At 35.9% G+C, this 17,164-nt stretch overlaps 1 protein-coding gene and 1 pseudogene across 2 annotated transcripts in view; one reads left to right on the top strand and one right to left on the bottom strand.

Annotated features, from left to right (window-relative positions):
* The window catches only part of ATG5 (autophagy related 5), a 155,727-nt gene that overhangs the window by 84,356 nt on the left and 54,207 nt on the right, over positions 1 to 17,164 (top strand). The window lies entirely within an intron of this gene.
* LOC150007553 (microtubule-associated protein RP/EB family member 2 pseudogene) lies at positions 10,135 to 11,116 on the bottom strand (annotated as a pseudogene).

The following is a 17,164-nucleotide window of genomic DNA, read 5'->3' as shown; positions in this document are numbered from 1 at the left end:
AGGGTGGTCATTTAATGTATTGACAATTTCATGGTGTTAGAAAATTTGCTTACTCATTTATCTATTCCAATAGTGAAAACTACCTTCTGATTTTTTTTCTGTCCTTCTCATAAATGATTTTCATATAACATGCCAGAACACACAACACCTGTCTGTTAAGAACAGAATTACTAGGCTTTGATTCTTAGTAGTGGTTCCTTCTTTAGGGTAAATATGAGAGTTGCTTTTGGTCTAATTACTCATGCTTTTAAAGTAACTACTTGGTAATAATTTCAAGTAGGTAATATACAGGATGATTATTTAGGAATATTAGAAGGAAAAAACAATTAAAATACAAAAGCCAATATCCTATTCTTTATTTCTGACCTGATCCTGGAAAACTGTGTTTGGCATTTCATATTTGGTATCATACTCTTCGATGAAGTATGTCTTATCTTAGTTGTTGGGTTATACTTGGTTTGTTTTGGTTTGTTTTCAATTTTTAAGGTCTTGTAGGGGGTTGTATAATACTTGTTTCTTTGATCCATACAGATTGTTTATAATAATAAGGTAAGTACTAAAGAGATGATATAAATACAGGTATATATAGAGATATTGATTGTGTATTACAATTATATTCATATTACATACAAATATTGATATACATATTTGTAACTCCTCAGATCTTTAGTCAGGGTGCTTCTTTTGCAGAATCTGATATATTAAATGTTAATTCTCAGTTAAGAAATATAGCCTAGTTTAAACATTCAGTTGTATTATCTTACTTTGATGCCTTGGGAGCATTTTACAGAGTACTGTATATCTTGTCTTAAACAGGATGTATCGCTCAAAGGTCTGCTTCAAAAACAGCTATAAATTTAAAGGAGGGTCAGTGCTGGTTCAAAGAGCCACTGTTTGAGTGTATTGCTGAGGGGGCATAGGGATTGAGGGCTTTATTAATAGAATGATGAATCTGATCATAATTAAGTTCAACAGAATTGGACCTACATTTGGAAACCATATTTGAGTAGACCATATGTCTACCTTGGGTGTGATCTTTTCATGAAAGTCACCTGTCTGCATGCTAATGTTGTGACACAGTTATGTACCAAACATAAATTAATTAAAATTGTACTACTTGTGGAATTATGAATTAATCAGCTAAAGATTTCAAATGAGTTCACCGATGAGTGATTTGTATATTAGATCTGTGACTGAGGTGATGATGTGTGTGAAACTTTGAGAAATCAAACTAATGTGTGTTGCTTATTATTGAACTTCATTTAACCACGTTTTACACCGTATTAAACTTGGCCTCAAAACATTGTGTGGAAATTACATTTGAAATGTAGAAAATTGACATGTATTTAAAGAAACAGCATGTTTTCAAAGCTAAAGACTCAGAAATCCAAGGTAGTGCTTGTTAACATTTTGTGTAAGTTTTTCAAAGCATAGATAAAAGACACATCATTTATTTCTTTTTAAAGGAAAGAATTTCTCTTGCTAGTTTGGCATTTGAAGGAAATAATATATTTCGGTATCCTTTTAGTCTTCCTTCCTTTATTTCCATCTTTTGTTCCACCTTTCCTCCTTTACAGAGTCCTTCCTTTTCTCTGCCTCACTAATCTGAAGTGTTTTTACTACATAGTAAAACATTTCCTATTTTAATTAAAGTTTTGAAGTTTACTTTTAAAAGCAGAACTTTGCTGAAGGAAAAATACCTCTATTAGCTTACATTTAGAATCCCTTTCATCATGATGAGGGTAATTATCTGTTACTTCTCAGAAGTAAGCTATAGCTAATTTCTGACTCTGTGAATGTACATGTTTAAAGTAACTTAGAGTCAGCTTGCGACAGTTCTGACGTCTGCTTATGTAATGCAGCATTTGTACTCTTCACTAGGTGTTCATTTTAGCTACAGATGCTTCATATAAAACGGGGTAGAGTAGCTTTCAAAAGGATCTACACATCAAAGTGTAACTTGAATTCTGGTTTCTATGTTGTTTGAGAAATCCTTAATGTAGTAGAACTAACAAATTTGCTTTTCTCCCTACCACGTCATTGTTTTTAAGTTTTTTAAACTTTGTACTTCCATACTTCCTAAGTCATAGCACATGTAAATGAATAGTTTTATTACTTTGGAATATTTTAACAGTGTTCACATTAAATATTATTATAATCATTCTGTGTAATAAGGAAGGTTTCCTTTAATTATAATTAGTTCTGGGAAATAATGATGCTGTTTTTGGAACAATAACAAGTAAAATTCCTTTACTTAAGGAACGATTAAGTTCCTTAAGTCAAGTACTGTCTTTTAAATTGGAATGCCACACTCTTTCACTTATTTTATACTTTGGCTGGTAACTGTTCATGAGGCCGAGTTTATCATCTTTTAAAACCTGGTTCCTAAGAGGACTTTAAAATAAGTTGCAGTGATTATAGCTTTCAGCCACACTGTATCCTCTTTTGCTAATGAATTTTTGGAGCAGAATGCCTCTTGTTCAGTCTCTCACCACAGTCACTTAAATTACACACGAATTAATCTTTGCTGTATACAGTCTTCTTAAAGCCTTATTTAAAAAATCACCACTAAAGTGTACCAAATAACATATTTATGCTATTTTTATATGAAAAAGAAGCTGTAATTTGACTTGCTGCGTCGGTGATGTTAGATTACCTTGAAATGAAATGCTGTTAGGATACATCATCAGCCTACTTTGAATTCTGTAGACAGTCCTCCCTTCATATCCTGTGTTCCAGAAATTTCATTTTTTTTTATGGAGATGGGGACTTGTGTTATAAATAATAAAATTCCTAAGATAGGCCATGTAATTAATAATAAAATTGGACTGTGATATCAGTACTGTAAGCCCTGACTGCATTTATGGTACTGTTTCTGTATCATTCCAGATTCTAGCTCAAGAATCTGCAAGAGGAAGAGTTCCTCTTACGCAGAGTCCATCCTCCTCGTTTTGGTCACAGCCATGTGGGTGGGAATGAGAACTTCCGAGCTAGTAAGGAAGAAGTAGGACCATGAGGAAGGTCCTTTGCTATCCTGACTGGTAGAGAGGGTTCTGGGAAAGCTCAGAAACAGTAGACACGATGAGCCTACAATCTGGGAAGCAGTTTATCAATAAAAACATTATTTTTTTAATGATCCAGACACTGTATTTGGTAAGATAGATTACTTTTTTTAAATAGATTATTTCTTATTAATAAATTCTGAATCTATTTTAGTAAAACTTCCCTTTTTTAAACTAGCATTTTGTAATTTCAGAACTTTTTGGCTTCATTTTAAGTGTCGGAACATGGATTTTAAATGTGTTTAGCTGAGCAATTAAGGCAAAATTATTTAAATTCCCACAGACAACTTTAAAATTGCCATGATGCTATACAACTTCTTGCAAAAAAAAAAAAACCCTGTGTCATTTTGAATTGATGAGGACGGGAATATTTCTCTGATTTTTACTTATTGTTTGGGAGCTCCTGACTTCCTTTAAAAAGTTTCAAAATATTAAAAAGATTTTTTCGAAAATAATTATTGTTTTTAAAAAACTTATGAAACTAACATATATGATGAATCAAGCTATGATGCATCTGGGCTCTCAACCCAGAAGCACTCCCCCTACCACCCAAATGAGGACTTTTTACTTATATTTACTTTTTAATAACAGCTTTATCGAGATACAAGTTTGATACCATAAAGTTTACTCTTTTAAAGCATACTCTTCATTGATTTTTTTTTTTTTAGAATATTCCCAGGATTAGTGCAACTATCACTACTATGCACAATAGATCCTCATTTAATATATTTGATAGGTTATTTTACTCTAAGCAAAACAATGTATAACAAAACCAGTTTTATCATAGGCTAATTGATATAAAGAAGAGTTAAGTTCCCCAGCATCTCATTAATACTATAACGAAATTACGTTATTCAAGGACCTGCTGTAGTTCCAGAAGGTTTTTATTACCACAAAAAGAAATCCCATAGCCCACTAACTGTCACTCCTCATTCTCCCTTCCCTGCAGCCCATGCAACCACTAATCCACCTTCTATCTCTATGGATTTGCCTATTCTGAACATTTTTCTGTAAAGGGAATCTTATATTTCTAGCTTCTTTCACTTGCATTATATTTCCACGATTCATCAATATTGTAGCATATTTTAGTATATTCATTTTCTTGGCCAGGTAATATTCCATTGTATGGAGACATCACATTTTGATTTTCCATTACCAACTGATGGACATTTGAATTGTTTTCACCTTTTGGCTATTTATGAATAAGTGCTGCTATAGATATCAATATACAAACTTGTGTGTGGACATGTGTTTTCAGTTCTCTTGGTTAGATACTTAGGAGTGGAATTGCTGGGTTATTCCAGAAAAAGAATTACTATGGTAATTCTTTATTTAATCTTTTGAGGACCTACCAGACTTTTTTGCAAAGTTTCTGCACCATTTTAAATCCTCATTAGCAATGTGTGAGGGTTCCAATTTGTCCACATTCTTACCAATACTTGTTATTTTCTATCATTTTAATTTTAGCCATCTTAGTGGGTATGGAGGGACATACTATTTTGGTTTTGATTTGTACTTCCATAATTACTAATTAAACATCTCATATGCTTACTAGCCATTTTTACATCATCTTAAGAGAAATATCTAATTCCTGTGCTCATTAATTTTGTTGTCTTTTTATTGTTGAGTTCTAAAAGTTCTTTATTTCTTCTAGATACTAACCTATTATTAGATATATGTTTTGAAAATATTTTCTCCCATACTGTGGATTTTCAGCTTTTCTTGATGGTGTCCTTTGAAGTACAGAAATTTTTATGAAGTCCATCTTTTTTTGTTTGTTTATTTTGTTTTTTGGTTGCTTGTGCTTTTGGGTTTTCCTATCTAAGAAACTATTGCCAAATCCAAGGCCATTTATTTGTGTCAGAACAATGATCAACATTCCATATTATACACTTTATTTAACATTCACCGTAAAACCCACAAACCATGCTCGGAGGGCTAGGAATCTTTGTATAGCTTCTTCAGATCCTAACCCAGGTTTAGAAACACTTTTCTAGTGAATAAGACACTTGACTGGGCATCAAGAGAACAGAATTTCGTTCTGAGGTCATCATGACCTCTTTTACTCCGATGTTTTTTCTTGCTACTTTGATTTATTTGTACATTTTTAAAGGAGTGCTTAATTATTTTATATAAGTATACTATAAAGATAGATATTGTCCATATATAAAAGTGCCCTTTGATTTTTCAATAGAAAACAGTTTGTTGTTTACATTACTCTTGTATTAGCCTACCTTTTTAATGTGGCCTTGGGAAAAGTAGCAAAGCTATTTTAAATCTCTTATGGATAATAAAATTCAAACTAATTTCCTTGGTATGATTTTGAAACCTTTTTAAAGAAACCTTAGAAGAAGTTAGATAATTATTTCTAAAAACATCAATCCAGCACTTATATAGGAAGCTTCTCATTTGGCTACTCTACTAATAATTTCATATAAAAAATGTAAAGCAATGAACTTGTTTTATAATTTGCCTCATAAACAGCACCAGATTGATCTCAATCTTGACCAAAAGGAAAATGGTGCTTCCCTGTAACACATTTTATTCAATGAAAGGATATGAAGAAGACACAAACTGTTGGCTGTATTTGAAGAAAATTTACCTTAACTATTTATGGGACAAAATATATTTGGCATTGTCTAGACAGAGTTATAATAAATATAACAATTTAAATAAGACAAAACATAAACTTCAAACCAGATGTGTGGATATAATTCTGATGGGTGCTTTCATTTAATCATAGTCTCAATTAAAACACTACTGCTTTGAGGATTAAGTGTCCCTGACTATAATAATGACAGCTTTTCAAATGTTAATTATTATTTTTTAGAGTTGTCGGGAATATTAAAAGTGGACTTCAGACTCTGGTAGTGTAGCTGCAGAAAGTGCTTATTTTCAGGTCTCCTATTTCCCTACATAAAGGATAAAAGTAGTCTTGATTAAGTGGCACAGACTACCCACCCCACTCCCCTCTGTTTCCCTACTTCCCACCACCAAAAGGACTGTTTACTGTAAAGGTCTAAAAGCATTCATTTGAAGATGATCTGTTCTTTTTACTTAATGAGGTATTGTAATGGTGTATATTCTTAAGCTAATTTTAATATGAGGCTTCTTTTGAATAGCATGTGGTGCAAAATTTAACATGCATGAATATATCTTAGACCAAATGTGCATGTGACAGTTTGAAGCATATATCATGTATCTGTTGGTAAAGTCTGGGAGCATATCCTGTGTAAACCCCTGTTTTTATTTGTGCCACATATTTATTCTAATTAACAAGACTTCAAAGGGAACTGACGGTTGAATAACAATTATTTTTCATTCTCTTTGTTAGTGGTTCCACACTTAACAGTGGTTTAAAAGGGAGGAATGAAAAGAGCTAATCATTGTTAAGCACTTGTTGCATAAGATGTTTTATGGATCTCATCTTATTTAATTATCACAGCAGTCATTTAAAGGTATACATTGTTCCCATTTTTCAAATTCAGTAGCAGACACCCAGAGATTGATGTAATTTGCCCTAGGTACACAATCAGTCGTGTTGTGAGTTAGGATCCTAACCAAGCCTTTCTTAATCCCCCACTATGTTTGACATTACAAGGTCTACATGCTAAACTCTTAGCCCACTCTTCTTCCCTTACCCACTAATTTCTCACAGCACCATTACATTCCAGCAGCCCTCGGAATACTTTAGTAGGGGGCAGCTTATGAAAGGGAAGGATTGGTGCCGAACTATACCTGAAAGGCCTTACCTCTTTCTCTTCTTTAAAATATTATCTATTTTAAGTTGAAATGTTGAAGACCCTCTATATGCCTGCCTTTGTTTTCATCCTCTTTTGAAACTCCCTACTGTTTTAATACATTACATTCTACCACACTTAGCATATTTTACTGTGTACCTAATGGTACCTCTTCCTCTCTTAGAAAATGAAATTATGTAACCAGTTATGATTTGGGGGAGGGGGTATTTTTGTTTTCGCTCTAGCTGCCCAAAAGTCCAGAATTAAATTTTGTGCTTGAGATTCAGAGAAAAGAAATGTGTGTGTGTGTGTGTGTGTGCATTTGGGCTTTTTAATTTCCTCTCTTAGCACTTTGTACATATTTCTGTTATAACTGAACACTGTATTACAATGATTTGTTTATGTGTGCTTTCTTCATCCTTGCATAGTGATACCCTAGTAAGGGCTCAGTAAGTGCTTAATGAATTAAGATTTATGATATAATTTACCCCTGCCCTCTCTGGTCATTAGTCAGAGACCCTGAACCAGGATACTATTGGGATAATACTTTTTGTTGTTGTTTTTAATAGCTGGACTCAGTGCTGGGCTGTTTGGGGGACAGGAGGCAGCCATAAGGACTGTGCCTAGTTGCAAAGAACACAGGGTTTGGCTAGACTAGAAGTTATGAAATCAGCCCTAACACAAAATAGGAAGTAGGAAGTGAATCAAAGAAGTGAAGCCAGAGATGAGAGCTGGAATGCTGCCAAGAGAGTGGGGTGGAACCGTAGTGAAGAAAGGAAGATGTGATCAGAAACTGGGAGATTTGGGAACAGGCTAGGAGGCAGAAAGAATATGAAAGGATGTGGTTCTGGATGGCGGCTGTGAACACTTAGGGAGTGGGACTAATTTTTAAATTGCTAGATTAAAGGAGCTACTTAGGGTTGGTCAGAGAACTTTGGGAGGGCAGAAACGTTCCTCATTGTTCTGCTGAGTACCTCTAACAAGTATTTCATTCAGTAAAAGAGATGGATTAAAGTAAGAATGAACAAATGAATGAATCAATGAAACAAAACTATTTTCAGGTCACATCATTTATTTACGTCCCTTGTATCTGTTCTCTACATTTTCTTTGCCACCGTGTAAGTTCATATCCTCATTATTTCTCAAGCTAACTAAAGGGACTCCCCAATTCTCCAGTCTCTCACCAATTCCAATTCATATCATAGACTGTAGTAAGGTTAGTCCTTTTTAAAATCTTTTTCAGTCTGTTGAAACAAAAACAGTTCACCTATTACTCCTCAACCATCATTCTGTTGTCTCTATGCATGAACTTCGTTGTTTGTTGGTTTGTTTTATTTTTGTTTTAACACAAGCTATATATGGGTTAATAGTTTCTGTTATTATGTGCATGCTTTTGCTACAAGAAATCTCAAATGTATTTTTAGTGTAAGAAATAAAATATCCTTCATTGCAATTTATTTATTTTTATATCATTGTAATGCCTGTCGCCACTATTAATGGAATACCAGCAACTACATTATTCTCAAGAATAAAGTAAGTGTGGTTTTGTTTTCTTTAATAAGGATCTATTAGAAAAGTTTTATGGTGTTCATGATTGTCACCATTTTGGTATTAATGAAGCTTTTACTACTTATTATATAAAGCTTTTCAAATATAATACATTTAGTTCATTATTTTAAAATTGTGTGTCAAGTGAAAATACACTGGTTTTTGATAGCCCTAGTAATTGGTAGGGTTTTTAATATTGGAGGTAGCTTTTGTGCGTGGACAGCATGCTTACAATTATTTACATTTTATTAGACTTGTACATTGTAAAATCTAGTTTTCCTAAGGCCTTTCAATTCAATTTTTGCCAGTTATAGTAATTTTTGTATAAAAATTAGAGCAATCTTTTTCACTTTTAACATTTCTTAATTCATTCCTTTTCCAGATTTAATTATTCTAAAATGCATAGTACTACTTATGTAATGAAATAAATCTGTAAATCTAATTAGTTTCTTTAATGATAAATGAATAGACATTGACAATTTCATTTATAGTTCAGTATAGCTGATTTTTTAAAAACTACCTATAGCCCTGGCGGGGTGGCTTAGTTGGTTGGAGTATCCTCCCAAATAACAAAAGGTTGAGGGTTCAGTTCCTGGTCAGGGCACATACCTAGGTTGTGGGTTTGACCCCTGTTCAGGGTGCATATAGGAGGCAACAGATGAATGTTTCTCTCTCCCACTTCTTCTCTCGTCCTCTGTCTCTAATATCAATAAACAATATCCTCGGGTAGGGTGTTAAAAAATTGAAAACACCTACAAATCTAACAAGTGAACTCTTTGATATACTTAAGCAACTCTTGGGAATTAAATAAGTTTTACTTATAAAAGTAGTAAATTATCCTATTTCAGAGTACTTAAAAAAGCAAAGCCTACACAAAAAGTAGCTAATGATATAAAAACTTGTTGCTACACCTGGAAAAATACAGCATACATAGACTATCGATGTAATTGTTTCTTCAGGCCAACTAAGAATAGAATGGAATAAATGATATTGTGGATTCAGTTTACAGTGCTTCAGGTCATTGGTTGGAGCTCCTGAACCTGGGTACTATTACTAGGATGACTCTATTCAAGCTGTTTAACAAACTGGGCCCCTTATCATCATCAGGTTTTGCTTGTTGTATCAATAGGACACACAAGTACCACCATAAACACACATACAACCTTCCCTGCCTTTAAATTAAGGCCATTGTAAGTTTCACAACCCAGTGAAACATCATGCAACACTGGGCATAAGGTGATATCCTTTCTGAATTTTTATGTTTTTATCTTTCATAACTTTTTTTCTTTGTTCCAGTTCATTATTTTACCAAATTTATGTTCACGGGTTAAACTTACAAACATCAAAGAACCACAAATGTGTGTGACTTTTAGTGACATGGGCTTGAGAAATGCCAATATAAATACCACATATCAAATTACTATTGTTTCACACCAGGATAAAAAGGGGGTGTTGGTGGTGGTCATGCGGTGGGGAGAGTTGTTCTGGAAAGAAATGAAGAAAGCAGAACCAACTCACACAGCCACGCGGCCATGTGGTGAAGTTCAAGTCATGTGACACCATGATGTCCCTCAGGTGGGCCGCCAAATGGCCAACTGCTATGTGTTTTGGCAAAGGAAAAGGGGACTTAGTGCAGTGGCTGGCGTATGTATGTGGCAGTGCGTTGATGTTATCAGCAGAATAGGAACTGCTGATTTCTGTTGCTCTTGAGGCCTCATGTGTTCTGGTTCTCCAGAAGAAAAGTTCCTATGCAAAATGGACATGTCAAGAGCTGCCAAGACGGGTCAGTACTCTTTCTGCCACTGGGGCTGCTGTTCATCGACTTGCTCCTCGGCTTCGGGCTCTTCTGGTGGCCCTTGTGCTTGTCTGAGCCAGAGGATGTCCATTTGTCACTGCATGAGGCTCATGTTCTCCTGCCCCTGCCCTTGACAGAGTAGCTCAATTTCTTTCAGCTTTCCAAAGGAATCCCTTTCCTTCTCACTCCTTCGAGGGAAGGTTTTAATTAATGTACTTGTTCATTAAGCTCCATGACCTGTGTTCCCAAATCTTTATCATACTTGGATGCTGAGGTGCTAGATGAAGCCCTTGTGGCTGATGAGGGATGAGAAGTTGTGGATCCTGGTTTAGATGCTGGACTTGATTTAGCTGCTTCTGCTGTTGGGGAATTGCACTATCGGGAAGTTTGCGTAGTGTCTTTTTTAGCACATTGAAGATCTGTTTGCCAGGGTCGGTGGGCGAGGAATTGCATCTTGCGTTTGTCGTGATTCTGCAGGATCATACGCCTTCCCATCCTAGTTAGTGTCATAGAATTTCTTAAACCACTAAATGAAATCCAGGTTGTCTTAGAAATGCCCTTTCACTAGCTTCTCCACTGGAATTATCTTATCAGCATTCATTCTCTGAAATGATGCTTGCAGAAGTTTAAAATTGTGAATATACTCATGCTCCAGCTTTGCTTGAAGTTTTACTTTCTTCAAACTGATGCAGCCTGGAAAGAGCATGTCCTGGCAATAGGCCACTCCCGAACAAAGCTCTTCTGCTTTTGTGTAGTTTAAAGATACTGTGTCATTAATCCATGCAATGATGTCATGTCTGTTCATAGTCTCTTGGGTTATTGAGGTATAATACACATTGTCCGCCATTCCCCAGCTGTAGGACTGCTCCCCGCACACCTGTGCTTCCGGAAAAGAATGACGGTCCATTATCCTGGATGATGTAGTCATTGTTCTCGCCATTTGGGGACAGGGTTTGGGTTGGACCAGGCATTGGCAAACTCCTGAGGAAGGGAACAAACCACTGTGGGCTAGCTGGTGAGGAAGGTGGCTGCATCTTGCCTTCCTGCTCACCTGCTTCTCACACAGACCTTGCCTCTTGCCTGCTCACTAGCTGCCTTCTCCCAGCTCAGGCTCCCACCCCACCCTCCTCTTTCATAACTTTTAACCACTTTGTTTCAGTGAATAGAATCCCCTTTTACTGTCCGATGTGATTCTTCCTCCTTTTTGTGGTCAATGACTCCATATCCTTCTAGCTAAAAATTGTCATTTTTAACAAAAACCACATTTCTAATTCATATTATATTATGATACAATATATATGACCAAAATAACAAAATTAGTACTGATATTATGTAGTGACAGGGTGACTACAAAGTGAGTATATTATCTTCTTAAAATCCTCTGTATTTTGTATCACAACTCAATACAAAATACTAGTATTTAATAAATTTTTATTGAGTGTCAGGTTACATTTAATAAGAACAGTAACAACACTTATTGAGCATTTACTACGTGCTAGGCATTGTTCTAAATGCTTTACATGGATTAACGTATAATCTTCATATACAGTTGTAACAAATAATGCAAGAAGATATGTGTACACTTCACTCAGTTTTCCTCATTCATGACATCATCTATATAGTATATCATAACCAGGAAATTGACGTTAATACAATCCACAAATCCTTCTCATATTTTATTAGTTTTGTTCCATTACAAAGGCTACCCTCTTAGATCCACAGCTACCTATATTGCCTCCCTCATTTTCTCATCTCCCTAACCCCTGACAACCACTAATTTGTTCTTCATTTCTAACATTTTGTCATTTTACTAATGTTATATAAATAGAATCATACAGTGTGTAACTTTTGAGTTCGGCCTTTTTTATGCAATGTAATTTTGTTGAGCTCCATACAAATTGGTGCATGTATTAGTAAGTCTTGAAATGATTATTGCTGAGTAGTATTTCGTGGTATGAATATACCACTGATAGTTTAACCATTCACCTATTGAATGACATTGGGATTGTTTCTAGTTTTTGGATATTCCAAGTAAAGTTGATATGAACATACATGTACAAGTCTGGGGGTTATTTTTTTTTTTTTACATAAACTTGCATTTGTCTGGGAATACTCAGTAGTACAATTGCTAGGTAATATAGTAAATTCATGTTTGGTTTTGTAAGAAACTACCATACGTTTTCTAGAGGGACTGTTCCATTTTACATTTGCACCAGCCGTATCACTAAACTACTTTCTCCAGCCCTGGATGGTGTGGCTAAGTGATTTGAGTGCCAGCCTGGGAACCAAAAGGTCCCTGGTTTTATTCCTGTTCAGGGCACATGCCTGCATGTGAGCCAGGTCCCCAGTTGGGGATGTGTGAGAGACAAACAATCCATGTTTCTCTCCTTCTCTTTGTCCCTCCCTTCCCCTCTCTCTGAAAGAAATAAATAAATAAATTTAAACTACTTTTTCCATATGCTCACCAGTATTTGGTGTTACTACAATTATTTAATCTTCAGCATACTGGTAGTTTTGTAGAAATACTGAATTGTGGTTTTAATTTGTATTTTCTTAGTGGCTAATGATGTATCAATATATTTTTTTTTATGTGCTTATTTGCCATCTGTATATCCTCTTTGGTGAAATGTCTGTCATTTGCCCATTTTTAAAAATTTAAATCTCTTCTTTATTTTTCAATTACAGATGACATACTGGGTTGGCCAAAAAGTCCATATGGGTTTTTTTGTAAAATAAAAGACACATTTTTCATTTTCACCAATGACTTTATTGATTTGGATATTTTGAGCATGTCAGCAATCTTCAGCGTGGTAGGACGTTGATTGTTCTCAATTAATATTTCAATTTGATTGCAGTCAACTTCAGCCATTCTGCCAAACCATGGAGCATCATCCAGTGAGAAATCTCCAGCACAAAACTTCACAAACCACTTTTGACATGTTCAATCAGTCACAGCACCTTGCCCATACACTGCACAAAATTTTTTTTGTATTTCAATTCCATTTTTACATTTCTTGAAATAATAAAGCATAATATGCCAAAAATGTTGCATATTTTCTTCCATCTTCAATATTAAAATGGCTATACAAAAATTTACTAGTTTTGATAAGTTTTTTTTTTAACTCACACTGATATGACAGTACAATCTAACAAAATTGTTTCAAATGAAGTTAAAGATAACTAAGCACTGCTAAAGCCATCCTACAGGAAAAAACAAATGAACTTTTTGGTCAACCCGATACAATATTATGTTAGTTTCAGGTGTACATGCCAGTGATTAGACTTTACGTAATTTACTAAGTGATCATCTGTATAAATCTCATACCTGTGTTACACCATACATCATTATTAGAATATTATTGACTGTATTCTATATGCTGTACTTTACATCCACATGACTATTCTGTAACAACCAATTTGTACTCCTTAATCTCTTTACCTTTCTCACCCATTTCCCTAACACCTCTCCCATCTAGCAACATCACAACGTTCTCTGTACAGTAGTCCCTCTCTATATCACGGTTCACTTATTGCGGCCTCACGGTATTGCGTGATTTTAAAAAATATTATATTTAATTATTTATCGCGGATTTTTCACTATATTGTGGGATTTTGCAGTAGTGTATGCATATGTTGTTAAAGTTACGTAGGTTTAAGAGTGTAGAATATGTTTAAGAACATAAGTAGTGTTTATAAAAGTGTGGAAAAGGTTAATAAGGGAGTGGGAAAGGTTAGTAAGGGACTGGAAACGGTTTATAAGTGTGTGGGAAAGGTTTATAAAGCCTTAGAATATATATAAATGCTAAAATAATTGTAAGGTTCCTACTTCGTGGATTTTCACCTATCGCGGGGCAGTCTAGAATGTAATACCCGCGATAAGTGAGGGAATACTGTATCTATGAGTCTGTTTCTTTTCTGCTTGTTCCATTATTTTGTCTTTTAGATTCAATTGTTGATAGGTATATATTTATTCTTCTTATTTAAAACTTTTTCTTCTTCTTAAAGAAGACACTAACATTCCATGTAATACTGGTTTGATGGTGATGAACTCCTCTAGGTTTTTATTGTCTGCAAAGCTTTTTATATGTTCTCCTTTTCTAAATGATGGAGTAATCTTGGTTGTCGGTCCTTGCTTTTCATCACTTTGAATATTTTTTGCCACTCTCTTCTGGCCTGCAAAGTTTCTGTTAAGAAATCAGCTGACAATCTTATGGTACCATGTGGGTAACTAACTGTTTTTGTATTGCTGCTTTAAGATTCTCTCTTTGTCTTTAACCTTTTGCATTTTAATTATGATGTGTCTTGATTATGGGCCTCTTTGTGTTCATCTTGTTTGAGTTTCTTGGACTCATCTGTCTATTTCCTTCACCAGGTTAGGGAAGTTTTCTGTCATTAATTTTTTCACATAGGTTTTTAATTTCTTGTTTTCTCTCTTCTTCTGGCACCCTTGTGCTGCAAATGTTGATACACTTGAAGTTGTTCCAGAGTTTCCTTACAATATCCTCATTTTTTAAAATCTTTTTTTCTTTTTACTGTTCTGATTGGATGTTTTTGCTACCTTATATTCCAAATCGCTGATTTGGTTCTTGGTTTTGCCTACTCTGCTGTTGATTTTCTGTAAATCATTCTTCATTTCAGTTAGTGTATCTTATATTTCTGACTGGTTCTTTTTAATGATTCAAGGTCCTTTTTTATGCTGTTGAAGTTTTCACTAAGTTCATTGAGCTCCTTATAACTGGTATTTTGAATTCTCCATCTAGTAGATTGCTTGTCTCCATTTTGTTTAGTTCTTTTTCTGGAGTTTTGTTCTATTTCATTTGGAACATGTTTCTTTGTCTCATTTTTGCAATTCCCTGTGTTTGTTTTTCTGTATCAGGTAGAGCTGCTACATTTCCTGTGCATGGTAGATCGGTAGGTGTTCTGTGGTGGCACAGCCTCCAGGATCACCCAAGCTGGGCACTCCCAGTGCACACCCCACACGTGTGGGCAGTGTACACCCTCCTGTAGTGAGCCTTGATTGCTATTTGCGTGTCCAGGTTGATCAGCTGCAAGGACTGACTGATCACTGACCTCTGAACATCATGAGGATCAGCTGTGCAGAGGCCCACCTCATGGAGCAGGACTAACATCACTGGGGCTCTGGTACCCACTGCATCCACCCCTTGAGTGTGTCACTTGTGGAGTTGGTTGGGTGCTGCTTCACCACAGACTGAAGCTGCCCATCTGGTGCACTGACTCTGGGGTCTCCTGGGGGGTGCAAGCCAAGGTCAGCCTTCGCCTTTCTTCTGCCCAGATCCACCTGGCTTGAGCTCCAAAGTGATCTGCAGCTGGTTATTACTCATGCTGGGCTTGGAGGTACTTCGGCAAGGCCAAGCTGAGAGCCAAGGCCGGCTGCTGCTAGTGCCAGGCCTGGGGCCATTTATTGTGATGTATGGGGCATCCTGAAGCCAGATGCTGCTTATTAGAGATTTTTGGAAAGTCTAAAGCATGAGCCAAGACAAGCCATTTGTATGAAAAAGCCACTGGAAACAGTTTGGGTGGGCAGAGTCTCAGCGAATCACCAGGGAAGACCAAACAGATAGCCAGGTTGATGGAGTCCGAGATACAGCGCCTGCCTGCCAGCTCTGTGGGAGTGTTGGAGACTCAGAAAAGGAACAATGACTCCTGCCAGCACTTCTGTCTCAGAGAAAGCTGTTCCTCCATCTCTTGCCCTGATGCCAGACACTTTTGTTCCTCTCTGTACATCCTGGTTGCCTTTTGAACTGCTACCCCAGCACTGGAGCTCAGAGAGGGGGAGTCTGAGTAAGTCCATGCACATGCCCTTTCAGAGGATTTGACTAGGACTCCAAAATCCCTACATCTCATTCAGCCACAATCTCTGCTGGTTTTTACAGCCAGAATTTATGAGGACTTCTCTTCCTGGCCCTGGGACGGTGGGTTAGGAGTCCTGGTGTGGGGCTAGGACCCTCTGCTCCTCAGGAGTGACCTTTCCAGCCAAAATATCCCTCCCATTTATTATCTGCCACACATGGGTGTGGGCCAGTCCCTTCTACCAGTCTCTGTGGCTGCTTCTTTAAATCTCTGATTGCAGGACTTTCATTCAGCTAAATTTCAGGGATTCTGAATGATGGTTGTTCTGTAGTTTAGTTGTAATTTTGATGTAGTTGTGGGAGGATTTGAGTACTGCATTTACCTACACCACCATCTTTGCCGGACGTCTACCTACTTTTGCCCATTTTGGAATTGAATTCTTTGGTGGGTTTTCTTTTTTTTTTTTTACTGTTGTATTTTTAGAATTTTTTGTATATGTATGTGGTTTAAAGGTATTCTGTCCTAGTCTGTGGCTTATCTTTTCATCATCTTCACAGGATCTTTTGCAGAAGTTTTTTTTTATTTTGATGAGATCCAGTTTATTAATATTTCCTTTTATAAATCTTTCTCTGACTGTTAATTTCTAGACTAGTTTTAAATATAGTCCTAAAATTATTGCCTTCTTTTATTTTGCCATACAAAAGTACATTAGCAACATGAGCTGAATTGTATACAGACAAGTGAACTTAGAGAAAATAGATTGAAACTAAAAGGAAATAAAATGAGTCTGCTAAATTGGGATGGTGTTAAGTTAAAATAACCATTACAGTGTTAAAACTGTTGACCATGGTGATGGTGATCTGTGTTTTAGGACATGTGGTTAAGTCATGTGTAGCATGATTTTGCTGTGCATGTATTTTATCTCAAAAACTCTGCAATGTACATACTATCTCCATTTACACTCATGCATAAGGGAACTGAGGTTCAGGAAAGTTAAGTAATTGTGGCTATGGTCCTATAATAAATGACGGAACCTGGACTTTAAGTTAGTTCTTTTGGCTGCAAAGCTTATGCTCTTTAACTGCCTTGTATTTTTTTGTTACAGTATGTATCTTATGTAACTCATAAGAATCAAACTTGATCTTAGCGATGTGCCTGTGCCTGTTAGTCTTCAAGTTCATACATTGTGTGCTATAGAAAGTCAGCAT

This window comes from Furipterus horrens, unplaced genomic scaffold (genome assembly GCF_987537825.1).
Source record: "Furipterus horrens unplaced genomic scaffold, mFurHor1.1.pri manual_scaffold_6, whole genome shotgun sequence".
In the NCBI taxonomy this organism is placed as follows: Eukaryota; Metazoa; Chordata; class Mammalia; order Chiroptera; family Furipteridae; genus Furipterus; species Furipterus horrens.
Note: the sequence above shows the minus strand (reverse complement) of the source record. Positions and strands in the feature narration are given on the sequence as shown.